Source organism: Mixophyes fleayi, chromosome 9, assembly GCF_038048845.1.
Source record: "Mixophyes fleayi isolate aMixFle1 chromosome 9, aMixFle1.hap1, whole genome shotgun sequence".
NCBI lineage: Eukaryota > Metazoa > Chordata > Amphibia > Anura > Limnodynastidae > Mixophyes > Mixophyes fleayi.
Genome location: NC_134410.1, coordinates 18,347,670 through 18,365,215, shown reverse-complemented (window position 1 = coordinate 18,365,215; position 17,546 = coordinate 18,347,670). Strand labels below are relative to the sequence as shown.

The 17,546-nt window shown below is 40.9% G+C and overlaps 1 long non-coding RNA gene across 1 annotated transcript; it reads right to left on the bottom strand.

Moving 5' to 3' along the window:
* Positions 1–11,995: 11,995 nt before the first annotated feature.
* On the bottom strand, positions 11,996–14,388 carry LOC142101460 (uncharacterized). The gene is made up of 3 exons (XR_012679022.1): positions 14,317–14,388; positions 12,506–12,553; positions 11,996–12,055 (listed from the first exon to the last, which is right to left on the bottom strand). It is a non-coding gene; the product is annotated as an uncharacterized LOC142101460 (long non-coding RNA).
* Positions 14,389–17,546: the final 3,158 nt, after the last annotated feature.

Below are 17,546 nucleotides of genomic sequence, written 5' to 3'. Positions count from 1 at the left end.
AATGTTGGTGTTAATTGTTTCGGAATGGTGACTACCACCGGGAAGGGCGACCAAAATAGCTCAATAGAAAACTGTACTACAGTGATAGAAGTATACAGATCTTAACGTAATTGCTGCTTAAACTCTATTTTATGTCTATGACTATCATTTTGTCTTGTAGTATTTAGTCATAAAACTACTGAAATGAGTTTACAGAACTGATCTGTTTTTAATATGCAAAGATCACCTTACTTAGAGCAGACAAGAGGTACATCATGGGAGAAGCTCACAGGAACACCTCCTAGAATACTGCATACTTGCCTACTTTCTCGGAAGGTCCGGAAGACTCCCAAATTTCAGGTAGTTCTCCCAGACTCCCAGGAGAAGAGATCATCCTCCCGCATCCTGCCCAATTCCTAGTGAAGTGGGTGGGAGGGGCCTCGATGACGCAGTTTGAGACAACTCATGTTAAAAAAAAATGACATTTGACTCAAATTGCCAATTTTGGGTCTACCTACTTCAGCATAATCAATAGATCTCTGGCCAACCCGAGACTTTAGGAATCAGTCCGGGATAGTGGGAAGGTCCCCCAAAAATAAGACACTTGGAAGATTTTTTAATGAAATATTTGAATGTACTGTTCTTATTAAATGCATACTTATTTCTCTTCTCATGTTTTTAATTGTATTTTTAACAACTTCTTGCTCTGTGTCTACAAAATAAGCTTAACGTGGTTATTGTGATGCTATGGTGTCAGCATTTGTGGTGTACCAGAGTGCCTGCTATTGTTCTATGTTATCAGTCAGCTAAACGAGGCTGGTTGAAGTGTCCCACAGTTGAATTACCCACCCTTCAGAAAGTTTAGTTGTCTGGATATTCATTCAAAACAATCGAAGCCTTTTGGAAATTTACCAAATGTAAAAGTTATGAGTACAAGTCTTACTAACTTTCCGCATTAGCATTATTTGTTATAAAGAATGAAAAACAGTATCGTCTTACCTGTGGGCACATCTTTGGGTTCAGTTGAGGATCGACGTTCTCAATTACGTAGGATATCAGGTCAAGATGAGAGTCAAGGGCATTGGGTGAGGATTAAGTCAGGTCACCATTTTCATATTCCTCAAATCCTTTTGCCTGGTTGATCTGAGCAAGGTACCCAAAACCATGGAGTATTGGAGGTATGGACAGTGAGGCATTAGCATTGGTACCTATATCATAATGGACATTCCTTGGGTGCGATCAGGGACTTCCTGCAGAGAACTGTAGATGGTCAGAGAGGCTGACTTATGGCTGAGCCTCTGTATAAAGTAGAATAAATATCTAGTGTGTGTGGAGAATAGCCTGAGTGTGTGCACATTCACAGGTTTGGTTGTGACTTGTCAGGATGATCAATGTCAGATCACCAGGAACTGTATAAAGCTAGATGCAAGAGGAAAGTGGTTTGGCACATTCTATGCTTCTGTGTAGTGCAGGATAGATGAAGGACACTGACCAGTCCTTCATCTACAGTTTTAGATGCACAATGCACAATACAACTATCTTCTGCATTGGTTAATCTATGCAAAGAAAACATACACAAGAACGCTCTCATACATTTACATATTAGGCAACAAATATCAGGGCGGGAAGCAAAAAGCATCATTTATCAATGAGACATCATCACATTTCTATTTGCATTGTATTTATAGTTTGCATTTAAGTCTATGATTTTATGTGAATATGTTCTTTTTATAAGCTGTTAACTACTGTATAAATACAAAGTTATACGCCCATAGAAATCACCTAGGCTTCGGAATCATTTCAGCAATATGTGGTTACTCCTAATGACATTAGAGCTGATTAATTTTAAAAAGGCCATGTGGCTGTTAGCAGTGCTTCCATTGGTGTGTGTTTTTCTAGGCTCAGAACTGCTCATATCTAATTGTTATCGTGATTTTGTTGCTGCTGGTCCTTGTGTGTTACCACGTTGACATGATTTAGACTGGGACAATGCAACGATGCAACTGAAAAGGTGGTTTTATTTGTGTTTGGTCAGGGGTAGGTGTAAATAGTGGATGATGCTGATGATAATGAACACCTGAACTAGCGAACTTCTTGTAAGACGTTTGGAAATTATTTGCAGATGCTTATTGAGACTCTAGGGGCAAATGTATCAAGCTGAGAGTTTTCCGTCGAGTTTGAAAACTGGAGATGTTACCTATAGCAACCAATCAGATTCTAACTATCATTTTGTAGAATCTACTAAATAAATGATAGCTAGAATCTGATTGGCTTTTCAAACTCGCCAGAGCTTGATACATTTACCCCTAGAAGTCACTTGGCAATATACTATTAAAGATAAAAACATTTATTTTTATGTACGCGTGTCAGGAAATTGTTCTTGCTGGATTAGCTAGGTTATTCAAGTTTAAATGATGCTTAATAGCAATTGCACTTATAACATATAAAAGAAATGTTTTTCTTGTACACGTTTGCAAGTTTGACGTAAGTGGGGTGTATCTGTTATCAAGCGGCCTTATCTGGTGGTCATTCAGACCTGGACACATCTTCCACTCTGAATACGGCGTACATACCTATAAACTTGGATGCAACTTTTAAAATTGTAAGTTACGATACCTCTTGCATTTTCCTCTAAATCAGGCCCTATGTGTGACAAGGTCTTCTTGCATGTAATGTATTTCACCTGGTGGGAATGTTTTACTGAAACACTTTTTAAAAATAGAGAGCTGAACATACTTGTGTGACATCCCCTCAGAATGACTTTGCGCTTTAAATATAAAGTGAAAAGTGTTTGTGTGTGATACCACCCTGAGGTTCATAAGAGAGACACCCAAATATCTCAGAAGAGGACTCCAGTATATGTACAGAAACATTCTGGGTTCACATTGACTATCTTACAAACTTAATTTTATGTCCGTAACTATCATTCTCTCACATGCACTGGGAAAAATCAGCATGGTGGCTCAGTGGTTAGCACTTCTGCCTCACAGCACTGGGGTCATGAGTTCAATTCCCGACCATGGTCTTATCTGCGTGGAGCTTGTATGTGTTTGCGTGGGTTAATAGGCTGCTATTAAATTGACCCTAGTCTGTGTGTGTGTGTGTGGGCACAGTATTTTAATATATAGTGTCTGTGAGGGCGCAGTATTTTTTAATATATAGTGTCTGTGAGGGCGCAGTATTTTAATATATAGTGTGTGTGTGCGCAGTATTTTAATATATAGTGTGTGTGAGCGCAGTATTTTAATATATAGTGTATGTGTGAGCGCAGTATTTTAATATATAGTGTATGTGTGAGCGCAGTATTTTAATATATAGTGTATGTGTGAGCGCAGTATTTTAATGTATAGTGTGAGCGGGTGTATGTATAGATGATGTTAATGATAAATGATGACGGAAGCTTATGTTTCCATATTAACAGGTGCTTACATTTTATTGCCCTATTGATTAAACCTCATGATAGAAGTGTTATTAAATATGAATTATGTTTTATGACTGATTATATGCTTTGAGAATACTGTCCAGTTGAAGATTAATTATGCAACATGTGTAACATCTTTTAAAGTCCCGATGAAAAGTTATTCTTGTGTTAAACTAACTCTACAGCACTGAAAAGCCCTTGTAATTACAGCTAATGTGTCTGCGCTCCCAATACTGTATTGTATACTACAGGGATATTCTAGGAGAGGACATAACTAGCACACACATACACACACATACACACACACACACACAAACACACACGGACACACGAACACACACACTCACGCACACTCACACACATACACACACACACACACACACACACACACACACACACACAGACACACATATACATTCAAAGGGGTTTAAAAATTGGCTGATATATTATGACATGGAAGGCCAATGAGCCAAGCGCACTTAAACTCATTTGTTTGTGCCAGAGTCATTCACTTACCTATTAGGGATTAAGTCCATTGCATACTCCAGCCAATATGATCCAGGGGAGGTCCTTTGGCTGCACTATATATTCCTCCCTAGCAGCTGCTGAGCCACTTTTTCTGCACAAATTCCCTCCCTCCAGTAGGCTGTCGCCGGTGCCTCTTTGTTGTTCTTTATATTTAGTTTCTTCTCTTCAGAGGTAGGTGTCAGGGGCTCGATGGTGCAGACCAGGTACAGTCGGTGGAAAAGTTTTTGCAATCAGCAGCTAATACATACAGCGCTATTACTGATTAGCGGCGGCAGGTCACTGCCCACTTCCGAAGCAACGTGGCTCTTGGTCCCTTTATAAGGGAGATCCCTTGACCTGCTTTTTGTGGGCACGTCATTGTGAGCGCAGAAGGGGTGTAGTCACTCTGACGCCAGATTTAGCACCGGCCAATCATAAAGGAGTATTTCCTGAAACCAGTGGTTAGTGCCGAATGGCCATACACTGTTTGGTTCATGTATTAGTTTAAGATAATAAAGTTGAAAGCCACAAATCTGGTACACTGAATGAAGGAAAACTCAAGGGGGTATATTTACTAAACTGCGAGTTTGAAAAAGTGGAGATGTTGCCTATAGCAACCAATCAAATTCTAGTTATCATTTATTTAGTACATTCTACAAATCTGAATCTGATTGATTGCTATAGGCAACATCTCCACCCCAAGGTGTTTGTTTGGCCATTAAATCAACTGCAACGTACAGAACAAGGCAATGTATACGAGCCATATAACAAAATTAGATAACAGTGGTTCTGATCGTTTTTTCGATTTTGTTCGAACACGCGCTGTTGTACGATCGGCCTATAGAAAGAATGAACCAAAACACCCAGAACCCCCTTGAAAACTCAGTTTATTGAGTGAATATAATGCAAATCCCTTTTTACATTTCCCGCATAGCTCACAGTGAAATAAATGAGCAAATAAACTAGCAATGCCACTAATTTATTCCCTGCATTGTGGGATGTGCAGCAAATTTAAAAAAGTGCTGTGTGTAAGACCTGGAGAGACACGTTGGTGTTCCATGGAACAACTGTGTCAGCTATTATAGAAATACTGAGAATCGCTTCATCCAGCCCTGTGTGCCGCCCACTGAAATTCAGGAGTCTCCCGGTTGTTCCAGGAGAGGAGACTTTATGTAACCTTATAAAGTGTTTCATATGCTTTTGGGATGCAAAAAATGAACAATTAGATAAATTGTGTTGCGGACCTTCCCCTTTTATTATTATTATTATTATTATTATTATTATTACTTACAGTTGCAGCAGTTTCACTCAGATTCTTGTTTCTCCTCTATTACCACTGAATAATTATAGCAATGTGAATGGTGTTACGGTTACATGTTTATACATAACACTCATATGTAATTCATATGCACAATGTTATAGCCGGGGCATGCCCATCACTAAGGCTGAGGCAGCTGTCTTAGATTATTTCCGAGTGCTACTAAATCATTTGTGGGTTATACATTGCTGTTACACCTAATCATGATGCTATCAATACTTCTATGGTGCACAGTACTCTAAGGCAAATATTCATATTTATGTCACCTGTATCAATTGCGAGAGGAGAACGGCTTCAATTTCCACTTTAGGCAGCACAGTCAGTAGTCACACCTGTGATCGCCAGGTGTTTAGTGTTAGGCTATTTTTGTGTTCCTTGGAAGAGATAAACCAAGCCTAAACCAGCTCATTTAATGACAGTTATTTAAATGTACAGCAATCGCCAAACCGGTCATTCTGGCTGCAAATCCGTCATTATTTCCCTGCAACAGTATCTGTGCCCTCAGGCCTGAGGTAAATCACAGAGCTGTGATAAGAAGAGGAAGATAGGCCTTGCAGTAATGTAGTCAGCCAGAGACGCACATCGGTGCATGTATTGCTCCATCGCCTGAGAGAAGCGCGGACGTCCCATCCAACCGTTTCAGATCAGGTTGTTTGGCACAGCTGCCCAGTGACTAGAGGACAATGCATCCATGCCCATGTTTATAAAGCACATACAAAGTGATGGGAATAAGAGTCAGGTCACCATACGGATAAATAGACTTGAAAATGCTGCCACAATACAGCTGTTTCCGTCAATGATTTTAACATATATATAATAAGATGGATTTTGACTCATTAGCTTTTCAGGTGGCTGCTCTGTGTATACAGTCAACCTCCAGTGCTACAATGTACCTGGCAGACAGTTGTCAAAAGAGATGAATACACAATTACAATATAGCCATGCTGGGCTTAAATGCCTTAATCTGTATCCTTATGTATATAACTGCTATATAATTCTTCCTGATTTACACATACAAACAGTGTAATGAGACTATTGCATTCCACTGTCTTTCACTACCTGTCTCAACTGCTTCCCCCAACTGACTCATATTAACCTCTACCACTCTTCACCACAGTGCATCTACTTTATATATAAATATATATTATTTGTGTCTCTTATTCCTTTCCTATACCCTCCGCTACAAATGTTTCTTCTCCCCCAGCATCCAATCTCTCCCTCTTCTCTCACTATCTCTTCGTTACTGCTTCCTACCTCACACTCATGGGGGTAAATGTATCAAGCTGAGATTCTAGCTATCCGTTATTAAGTACATTCTACAAAATGATAGCTAGAATCTGATTGGTTGCTATAGGCAACACCTCTACTTTTCAAACCCGCAGTTAAACTCTCGGCTTGATACATTTACCCCATGGGCTGCTCTGATTTCTAAACCCACCACATTCACAGCACAAGCAGTAACATATCTCAAATTCACAACCCCCCATCCCATGTCCTCGGCTCCTTCTCATGGATGCTGGCAACATCACACCCAGTCCCACCTCTCGCTCAATTCTCTTAATCTGCTCACACTGCTCTCTTTATCCTAATGTTACCCATCCGCTATGTACTTCCAACTCTTCCAAACTTATCCACATCTCTCCTTTTATCTATACTCTCTGTAACACTAGGGGGTAAATGTATCAAGCTGAGAGTTTTCCAGGGGCAAACGCAGGATTTGTAGAGGGAAGTTTCCGCACCACAACACCAGTCGGCGTCACCAGCGTGCATGGGGGTGTAGCTATAATTTTAGACAGTGCTTGGCTGCTCTCCAACTCTTCATATCCCCATAATATATTTGGGCAATGCTGTGTGCACTACTGTTAGCTGCTTCCAGGCACTAGGAAACCCCCCATTTATTTAGTACATTCTACATAATGATAGCTAGAATCTGATTGGCTGCTATAGGCAACATCTCCACTTTTCAAACCCGCTGTAAAACTCTCAGCTTGATACATTTACCCCCTAGGTCTGCTTGCACCAAATTCCCATCCATCCATCCATGGTTGATTTAATTCAAACTCTCTCAATCTGCTTGTCAATTCAGAAACCTGGTTTCTGGCTATGCTTCACTGCGTAACCTACAGGTATGAAAGCCTATGGTCAAATCTGACAGAGATCCGGACGAGGGGCAGCGAGGCCCAGCAACTAGATCACCTTGTTTATGGGCCCATAAATGCATATTGTTAATCAGCTGATAGAAATGTGCCCCATTCCCTTTCGTTCGTAGAAAAGGGGAAAAGGCCTGTGAAGAAAACTCATTTCACCCCCACACTTCCTTCATACATTGGGGCGAAGAAGGGCAAGTGTTTCTGATAACGGATGTCACCTAGACAGGGTTTAACGCCATACACCCCTCTTTAATGTCCTCCTAAATAAAAGCTATCAAATCCTACAGGTGCCATTTAACAATGCTTAAGAGTATGACCTTTTAGGATACAGAGCTTCATTTGAAATTGACTTTTTGGTTAACATAATACAAGTTGCAGTGTCTGTAGCTATCGTCTATGTCTATACAAGACTGCATATGATCAGACATCTGTGAAAAACTCAGAGTTCTCCCTGGTGCTGTTTGTAACAATCTGTTGTCACACCCATAATTATGCTCAGGACGCTTTGCCTGCGGTCTTAATATAAGCAATGGATTAATAACGACAGTGATACACACCAACATGTAAGTCATTTCTCTCAAGAGGGACTGAACTGTACTGCATATTACCACGTATAGTAGACAACTAGATGATAACAGAAACACAGTTAATTTTCTATCTTCAAAACTGCAGATAGAAACTTCAACAAAATATGGGATCTTTCAGAGAGCAACTTCAGACTTTTCTGAGTCAAGAGATCTGTTTTAATAGTCATGTGACTACACCTATTATTTTTAGGCTTGGTTCAACTTAAACTTATTTAGTCCTTAGGTGGGAACCCCCTCCGGAATTTCCACTGTTACTTGAATTTAAATCCCACTCTGCACCATCTTGCAGCTGTGAAAAGGGAATGCTACTACATATCACATACTATGCTACCTAGTCAAATAGAAATTACCAGGACGTACAATGTGAGCTGATTAACTTATTCACAGACTTTAAAGAATATGCTATGTCAGGGGATTCCTGACCTGTATAGGTCAGATCCAATAAAGTGTCTGGAACTTGTAAGAATTTGACAATTAATCAATATTTGATATGTTTAAAGGTTAATAATCACACATTTCAGTGGTAGCCAGGCTAGGCTCACAATGAATCCTAGGAAGATTCCTGAAGCCACCTTGTGGTTCAGTAATATCTCATAACTTTCATTATGAATAGTTAAAAATGTATAAAAACTTTGATTGATCATTTGGACAGATATTGGCAATGTAACTTCACATCTGTGCAAACTATGTATTTTTTTTATTTTTAAATTATATAACAGGAATTTATCTAATGTTATAACTGATTTGAGTGAGGTCTCTGTACAGCGCTATGGAGTGCGTGGCGCTATATAAATAGCTGATGATGATAGTCTGTGTTGGGCTGTTGATCAGTGAAGCAGAGTTTATGAGAGCATTCTGGCATGGCACTAATCTAACCTGACTAAGATCAATAATTTATTTTAATCAGCTGTCCAATTAGCACAGATGTACCTAGTTTATATTCATCCCAACTATATCTTAGCATTCACTCTATGGGGAAACAGGTTGGGGTGTGGTTGTATTGTTTTTTGTTTACACTTAGTGTTATGAACTAACTTCACCTGCTGCCATTGTTCTTACTTCTTGTTTCTGAACATTGTAACTTGGTAATTATAACTTTATTTTATCTCTTTATTGCTCTGCTTCAATCACCATCTAGCTGCTCAACTCCTGCTCTCTATGCCCCCTACCCTTCCACTTACTACCTCTGCTTTCTACAAACTCTCTCATCTCTTCTTTCTCACCACTTCATTCCTGCCCATTCACTGCTCTCCTGCAACTAATTCCCCCATACACACTACACTGCCTTTGCCTTTGTACTACTCTTCCAAAACCTTGCTTTGCCATAGTGTTGCCTTGCTGTTGTTTTGCAACCTATTGAATTACTGATTACATTGCCACTGTCATAGCTTTCTTGTCACCATCCAGATTTCTACACTTCCTATGTCCAGGCACCATCACGGCACCTTCTCCGTTCCTGCACAATCCTTGATGTTGCCTAAATAGTCCTCTGCACGATCTGGACCCTCCAGGACTCTGTATCACCTAGGCTTCTGCACCACCATGGCCCCATCTAGTCTCTTTACATCACGGGACCAGTATCTTGCAGAACTCTGCACCATCGTGACCCCCACTATGCCTATTGTTCCCATTTGCTCCTTTGTCTCCTCTGTCTCAAGTCTGTTCCCTCTGTCTCATGTCTGTTCCCTCTGTCTCAAGTCTGTTCCCTCTGTCTCAAGTCTGTACCCTCTGTCTCAAGTCTGTACCCTCTGTCTCAAGTCTGTACCCTCTGTCTCAAGTCTGTACCCTCTGTCTCAAGTCTGTACCCTCTGTCTCAAGTCTGTTCCCCCTGTCTCAAGTCTGTTCCCCCTGTCTCAAGTCTGTTCCCCCTGTCTCAAGTCTGTTTTTTATGTCTCAAGCCTGTACTCATGTGTCTCATGTCTGCCCACACTTTGTCCTCCTCTATGTCCCTGTTTTAACATCTGCTGAATTGTTTCTGTATATCATGCTATTTGTTCTGTTAATTGCATCCATGCATTTATTATTCTGCTGATCTGTACCCACTGTTCTTATCTGTATGTCCTGATGTAATTTTGTTGAATGTACGGTTCTGTGGAAACCTTGTGGTTTATTATAAATAAAAGATAATAATAAATGAAGAGTCTTAAAATCCCTTTGGAACCCTGTTAGGCGTTTGGGCACTGTGGAGAGAATAAATGAAACAGTGATACAGGACTCTACGCGTTTCACTCTAATAACTTTATCAGGAATAGTGAGGTTCATAAGTTTAGATTATTTTTTAACATTTGTGTTGCTCAGTGACTTTTGACCATCAGTTGTATATTAATAAAATATTATATGTATCTTGTAACCAATAATGAAGTGATTAAAAGAGAATTTGATTTTTTAATTAAAAATGTAACTATGGGTCCTTATGCTGGCTCTCAGAAAAATGTTATGCAGCTTTGGTCAAAAACGGTAAAGAACCTTTAGTAGGGGAAGAACATTGACAGCAGGGGTGCAATTGACAGCTGCAGCTCAGTTTCGGCAGCACTGTACTATACAGCAGCCGCGGCGCTGTCAAAGAAGCGTCCGCGGCGGTGCTGTAAACAGTACAGCACCGCTGCAGACGCTTCTTTGACAGCGCCATGGCTGCTGTATAGTACAGTGCCACTATGTAGAGCACCTTTTTAGCGGAGGGGAGCGGTTTCTGGACACCCAGAAACCCCCCCTGCGTGCGCCACTGGACAGAGAAAAGCTTAGTGTTGTGGTCTATCTAATGTCTTTTATATGGACAATAGGTTTTCCACATTTCACAGTTAGTTTCAGGTTTATCACCATGAATGAGTCAGTAATGAAAAGCACCTGAAATTGTAGGGTTAAAATGATCATGTCTACCTACCCTAAGGGGAACTAGTACCTGCAAAAGTGTAAATGTACACTTCTCTCTGTGGTTGCACAATACTGACGTTTTATTGTAACACAAACAATCCAATGATACTGCATGTTCTATTTTTCGTTTTTGTTAAAATTCCTGGACAATGACAGAGGAATCTGACAGCGGTTTTACTCACAATTTTATATGAAGTGATTAATTACATGAAACAGTGACAGGCACACAAGAGAACAGGTTTATTTAAATACAAAAAATCAAGTATGAAGAAGAGCCCCTGTGTACAGGGAGTGAGGTCACCAAGTGTATCTATATATAGTCTAGTGTTGGCCCATCCAGACGTGTTCTGAGTAGAACCTGCAATAGAAGCACAGAGGTTACCAGATATAGTTTGATTCTGAACAAGAGAACTGTAAAGTACGAATGAAAAATACATAGACCGGCTATTTAGATACAAAGAAAATCTTTTACTGTCCAAAAAGCAAAATTTGTAAGGGTTAGCCGAGACCCATAGCAAAATATTGGGGAGGGTCCAGTCTCCCGGGCCCTCGTTCTGCTCTCCGAAGAGCATAGTGTTAGCAACTTCTGAGCATGCTCAGGTCTGTCACATGAGCAGAGATGCCCGGCCTACACTGCGGATGCTTTGAACTGGCACATATTCAGAAGAGGCCTCTTCTGAAAGCAGAGTGGAGTCCTCAGGTGGGCAAACTGGCATTGCCCGTCCCCTCCCCTTCCAGGTCCAGTAGCGGCTGCTCTGAAACTGATCATTATTATAATAGGTTCAACTAATTTAAAGTAAACAATATGTTTTGGTTTTTTTAAATGACCCCTTGGTTCACCTTGGCCAAGCAACTCATTTGAAAGAGGAGACTCCTCTATTTGAAACAAAAGGGCCTCTTTTCACCAGAGGGTTGAGATAGAAGCAGTTTTATGACCTCCCCATCCTGGCTCCATTACTGAGCCTGACAGGGACCTCCTTTTTTTGTGGGCCCAAGACAAATGCTGCTTTAATTAAAATGGCCATGGACCGAAGTTGGCACCACAGTGAAATAGATTGCTCTTTTTCATTATTATGTATTTTAGTGAGAGATACAAATAAATATATATTTTACACTATACAAATAATCATATTACTCATGAATTATGCAGTACTAAAAACTCACCTGCTCACCGCCTGTTGTGTTCATATGATTTAATGAGGATAACTTCAGGCTGATGGTCCTAGTGGATTAAGCAGAAACAGTTAAACTACGCACTATTGAAGATAAAAAAAATTACTCATTTGCTGTACTGTGTTATGAATAGATCAGTTATTCTTACTGTAGGTTCAATATTTGACTTACTCTCCCAGAATTTCCAGAAGGCTCCAGAATTTCAGGGAGCCCTCCCAGACTCCCTGAAGAGTAGGCATCCTCCCAGACATGTTGGTGGTGGGGCTTAATGACGCGATTTTGTGTCATTAAGCCCCGTACCCAGCCATGAAATGCCTCAAATACATTTTGGCATTTCCTAGCAGGGGGAGTGACCTCTCCTCCGGGATCTCCCGTAGGCGAGTTTTAAAAAGTCGGCAAGTATGGGTTATCCACCAACTTAGTGTTAAGTTCTACAATTCATTACTACAATTCTACAATACTCCCAGTCCAACTTTAACTTTTTTGCTTGTTTACTCACCTTTAAAGACTGAAATCCCACAAACACATGGAGGATTTACCCCAATACCTGAAAAACAAATATATATTTATGTATTGATGTTAACATATATTTTATCCCTCTCGAAGGAGGTTTCTATCAATGTGTTTTTTTTTTTTAACGCCGTGGGAAACAGCTTTATTGTGCCACATTCCTATAGACAAATGATCAGCTTTAACGTCAGCGGAGCTGCAACACCTAATGAACCTGTAAGATCCTGCAGTCATTTTCTGCAGGGCTTTGAGGCAAAAAATAAAACACAGCACTGAGCAGGAGATATCTGGTAGATAGATGAAGAAATTCTTGTACAATTAGCTGAAGAGGTTATTTATTGCTTGGGATGTGAAAATTATCTAATAAATTATAGGGATATTAATCCATGATTTGCAACAAGGGTCCGTAACCTATAGCTGTCCAACTGTTGTGGAAACAACTCTCAGCATTTTGGCTGGCAGGGAAATGGTGAGACTTGTAGTTCTACAACAGCTGGTGAGCACAGATTGTCTAAGCTGGAGGTATAGTATACCATAGCAAAGTAGGGGGAGAATAATATCCATCGGTCTATGGTGAGGATGGATTATTATTAATATTATTACCATTTATTTATATAGCACCACAAATTCCGCAGCGCTGTACAGAAAACTAACTCACATCAGTCCCTGTCCCACTGGGGCTTACAGTATAAATTCCCTAACATACACACACACAGACAGACAGAGACAGACACACAGACAGAGACACACAATCAGAGACACACAGACAGACAGACAAACAGACACACAGACTAGGATCAATTTGTTAGCAGCCAATTAACCTACCAGTGTGTTCAGTTTCAGGCCTATGAGACTCTTAATCTGGAGCTAATTACAGCTCAGTGACTTTTTGAAGCCACAAGAAGATGGAATTTACTATATACCCCCTCAAACACCCTAAGCCTAATAAATGTGCTGGATATTTGTGACTAAGACCTATGCAAGTCTACATTGATTACACCGCAGTCCGCTCCAACTGCTTTGTTATCATCAGTAAACCTACACAGCACTCTAATGCTGATACATTGTTGCATTCATTAACACCCATCTCTGATTAGTGTAATAATCAACACAAGATCAAAAATGAATAACCCGCTTTATGATTACTTATGATCTCTACTCATTTAAGTTTTTTTAAATGACGTGCAAATTATTGTGGCTGATTTATAGGTAAAATGAAGATATATTATATAGAGCAGTGGTCCCCAAACTGTGCGCCCAGGCTCCCTGGGGTGCCTCGGCGATCTAACAAGGGTGCCTCGGCCAGGGCCAGTGGTAAGCAAGGTGGGGGACTACGTGGTAATTATTTTGGCTTAGGGGTGCCTTGAAAAAATTATGGAGGCCCTAAGGGTGCTTTGAACTGAAAAAGTTTGGAATCCACTGAAATAGAGTAAATATTTTCTTACAGTAGACTAGGAGTTCATTGCTAATATGTGGCTGCATAGCAACTTTTTTGATAGACCCCGTGTACTGGCCAAGGGTCAAACAAACACATGTACCCATGGGTCTTTAACAGGGGACCCGGGGATGGGCTCGGTACTACCTGCGGGCCCCGTGACAGCTGCACACTCTGCTACTATGGTAATTACACCTTTGAACAAGCTGAATCATTCTGTGATTTACTAGACTCTTGCACAATTAAATCCTCACAACTGCACAGTTTATTCCTTTTTTGCCTTCATGACTCCAATAATATTTTGACACCAAATCCCAACCGGAGTTCTCCAGAAATTTTTGGAATGTCCTGAGACTGAGACTCACCATTGGGGCACTCTTCAGGGCACGGGTTGACCCCTGAGAAGGTGTCCAATCCAACTTTGGGTCCAGATGGGGCTGACACATGAGGCTGAGAATTGGTGAAGGCTAAAAGTAAAAAGATAATTAATGAAGGCACTGCATGGCCAAGGGGTTTAAATGACCAAAATAATACAGAATTATTATGGAACCATATTGGTGTTAGCAGACCCCCTTCCTGTAAATGGAGGGATAAGGCAAATTATACCCCTGCTCTATTTTACAACCAGCCCTCTGTATTCTGTTTTACATGGGTAGTCTGATTCCTTAAGGAAAGTAAAGTGACTGTGGTATCTGCACCTTTCACCATCCTCATCTCTCCTACTCACATATCCTCAAGCGCCCACCCAAGGATGACTCATTGTCTTCATCCATTACGGAATACTTCAATATTAAAGGTTTACTACGTTTATCTTTCATTTTTTTATTTTTACTATGGAGAACAACTATTCTCTTATATCTGAAAAGTATTTTTAGTGTATACCTCTCTCTGTCACAATTTTACACCTCCCCTCCCCCAACACCTTTGTGCCCTAGGCTGCAGCCTTGTTAGCCTGTTGGATAATCAGGCCCTACATAAAAATGCAGCTGAGATTATTATTTAGCGTCTTTATGTTTGTTGGACTAAAAATGTGCCGTAGATGAGGACTGATGTTGTTTCTATTTGCAGCAAGGCTGACACCTTGTGGACAACCTGTGTATCACAGCATTTATGACATTTGACTCAAAGGTCATAAATACTACATATTTACAGTGACAGCAGCCGTTCTGTTACTACAGTCTATTAACGTGTTAGGAAGCAGTGACAACACTGAAGTAATTTATATATTTAATAACATTATAATAGAGCAATTAATGACTGTAGTACAATGTGTGATATGAGATATATTTTTCTTTGATAAGTAAAACATATCGCTCAATAAAGATTAAATCTATACCACATAATCCTGTTGACAGGGGCAGGCTGGACAGGCTAGGCTGGGGTGGCAAGAGGGCATCTGCCCCCCCGGGCCAGTCCCATAGTGGGCTACCTTGGGCTGGGTCACTGGGCCTCCTGCATTTACGAGCCATGGCGGTGTCCATATCCGCCGCGGCTCGCTCTATGCTCTGTCCTGCGTCCCGACATCTCCTTGACGACCGGGAAGTCACTTCCAGGTCCGGCCCGACCGTTGCTAGGGCAACGGTCGGACGCCAATTCTTTCAGCGCCGCGTCCCGGCAATGCAAGACAGCCGGGCATGTTCGCAGCTAATTCACTAGACTGGGAGCAAATTAATGTGCATTTATTATTTAGGCTGAGGCTGTGGGTGATTTCAGAGCTAGGCTATGATTGGCTACATTCAGTACTTAAGGAAGGAAGGGCTTAGCCTCCCTGCCGGTTATAGCGTTCCAGTACTGGACTGTTGCTGACCTGCTCTGGATTCCTGAATCGCTGATTACCTGTTGTGACCCCCTGCCTGGTTTTTGGACCTTGTCTGCTTGCCTGTGACCCTGACCCTTTGGCCCGTATCTTGGAATCTGCAGTTTTGCGTGTGACCCTGACCTATGGCGTGTTATCTGAGTTTTCTACCCTGCTAGTGACCCTCAACCTCGGCTTACATCTGACCATCCATTACCATCTCTGCTGCCTCCTGGCCTGCCGCTGCGGTACTGTATAACGAACCTACACTACATTGGAGTGAAGTCCTGGGGGCACCCGAGTACTTGTGAGCGCGTATAGCTCTATGGGAAAGTTGGCTGCTATAGGTAAAGACCTCTGTCTATCAGTTCTGTAGGTTTGTTATCTGACCAGGCAACCTAACACATGGTAACAACATTTGGGAGAATAGTAGTGTGGGAGGTGGCCATACCTTGATGGGGGCATGGCCACATCGCGGGGGCTTGTCCTGTTCTCCCCTCCCTTCCAAAGCCCTTCGTTCCCGTGAGCACCAGTAGGCACATCACCCGTTTACCTCTGCTCTGTTTAGTTGGCGGTATTTAGCTTTAAGTAAGTATTCCAAGTATTCTGTCACAAATCATACCACATAGCAAACTGTCCCAGCTCTATTCATAGACTTTAAGTTCAACAATTTACAAATACGAATTTAAAAAAACAGTGCGTTCCCTTGGAATACTATAGCAAAAGTGGATCTCAAAAGCTGTATTGCCGAAACGTCTCAATCTGCGATATGGCCCACGTTGACGTGAAATTCAATTTGTGCAAAACACGCACCACAATTTTGATTATCTGTACAGTAAATATGTCTCCAGTAGTTACTTTGATGGTTACTGACATCTTCTGGTCAACGTTTGTAGCACAAGAAGTGAAATTTAATGTGGATACCTATGAATACTGCAAACGTTTATGTTGTATAAAAATTTCAACAAAATTTTCTTACCAATAGGAAAAGTACTGATATTCCGAGTATTCAAGTTGAAAACAGCTAAAATATAAAAAATTGACAGACTTTAGTTTTTTACATTTCATTAGTACTTATATCTTTATACTATTATTATCATAACAGTCTATTAGAAATATTAATCCTTTAACACTAGACTATATGCAAATCAGTGACAGTATTCTGCTATGGGACCTGGAGGTTAGTGGTGGGACCCTCAGGAGAGCGCAGCAAGAGCTATCGAAGGGGTGAAACGGAATTGCTGGGCCCTCTCCTAAATTTTGCTATGGGACCCGGTAAAGCCGTGTTCTGTACCTGGTGCAAATAGTTATGTGATATTTTTATATTCTGTTCCCTTTAGGGCTCATACACATGGGCATTTTATTAATATATCAGCTGTGTTTTACTCAACCTTTTGTACACACAGCAAGTACTATATATAGCAAGTACTATAATACGATCAATGCACTTTAGGGACTCTGTGAAACTTCACACAACGGTCCTGAATCCACATCATAACATGTTTACTTAACTTGGTTGTACTTACAACTGTGTTCATCAACAAATACAAGCTTTTGAAGCCCACAGAATATTTAAAGATAGCAAGAACTGTAATAAATATTAAATCACTTCCTCTGATATGTTCTTCCCACTTACCCACCCTCCTCACCCACCGACTCTCATCACAATACTCTCCTTATCCTCAATTCTTCCTCAAATGTCCTAAACCTCACATCAATTTTTGCTCACACACCCTCTTTCTTTGCAGATCATGCCCTGCTTGCAGTTGTGCCAACCTTATACACATTTTTCGACTTTCT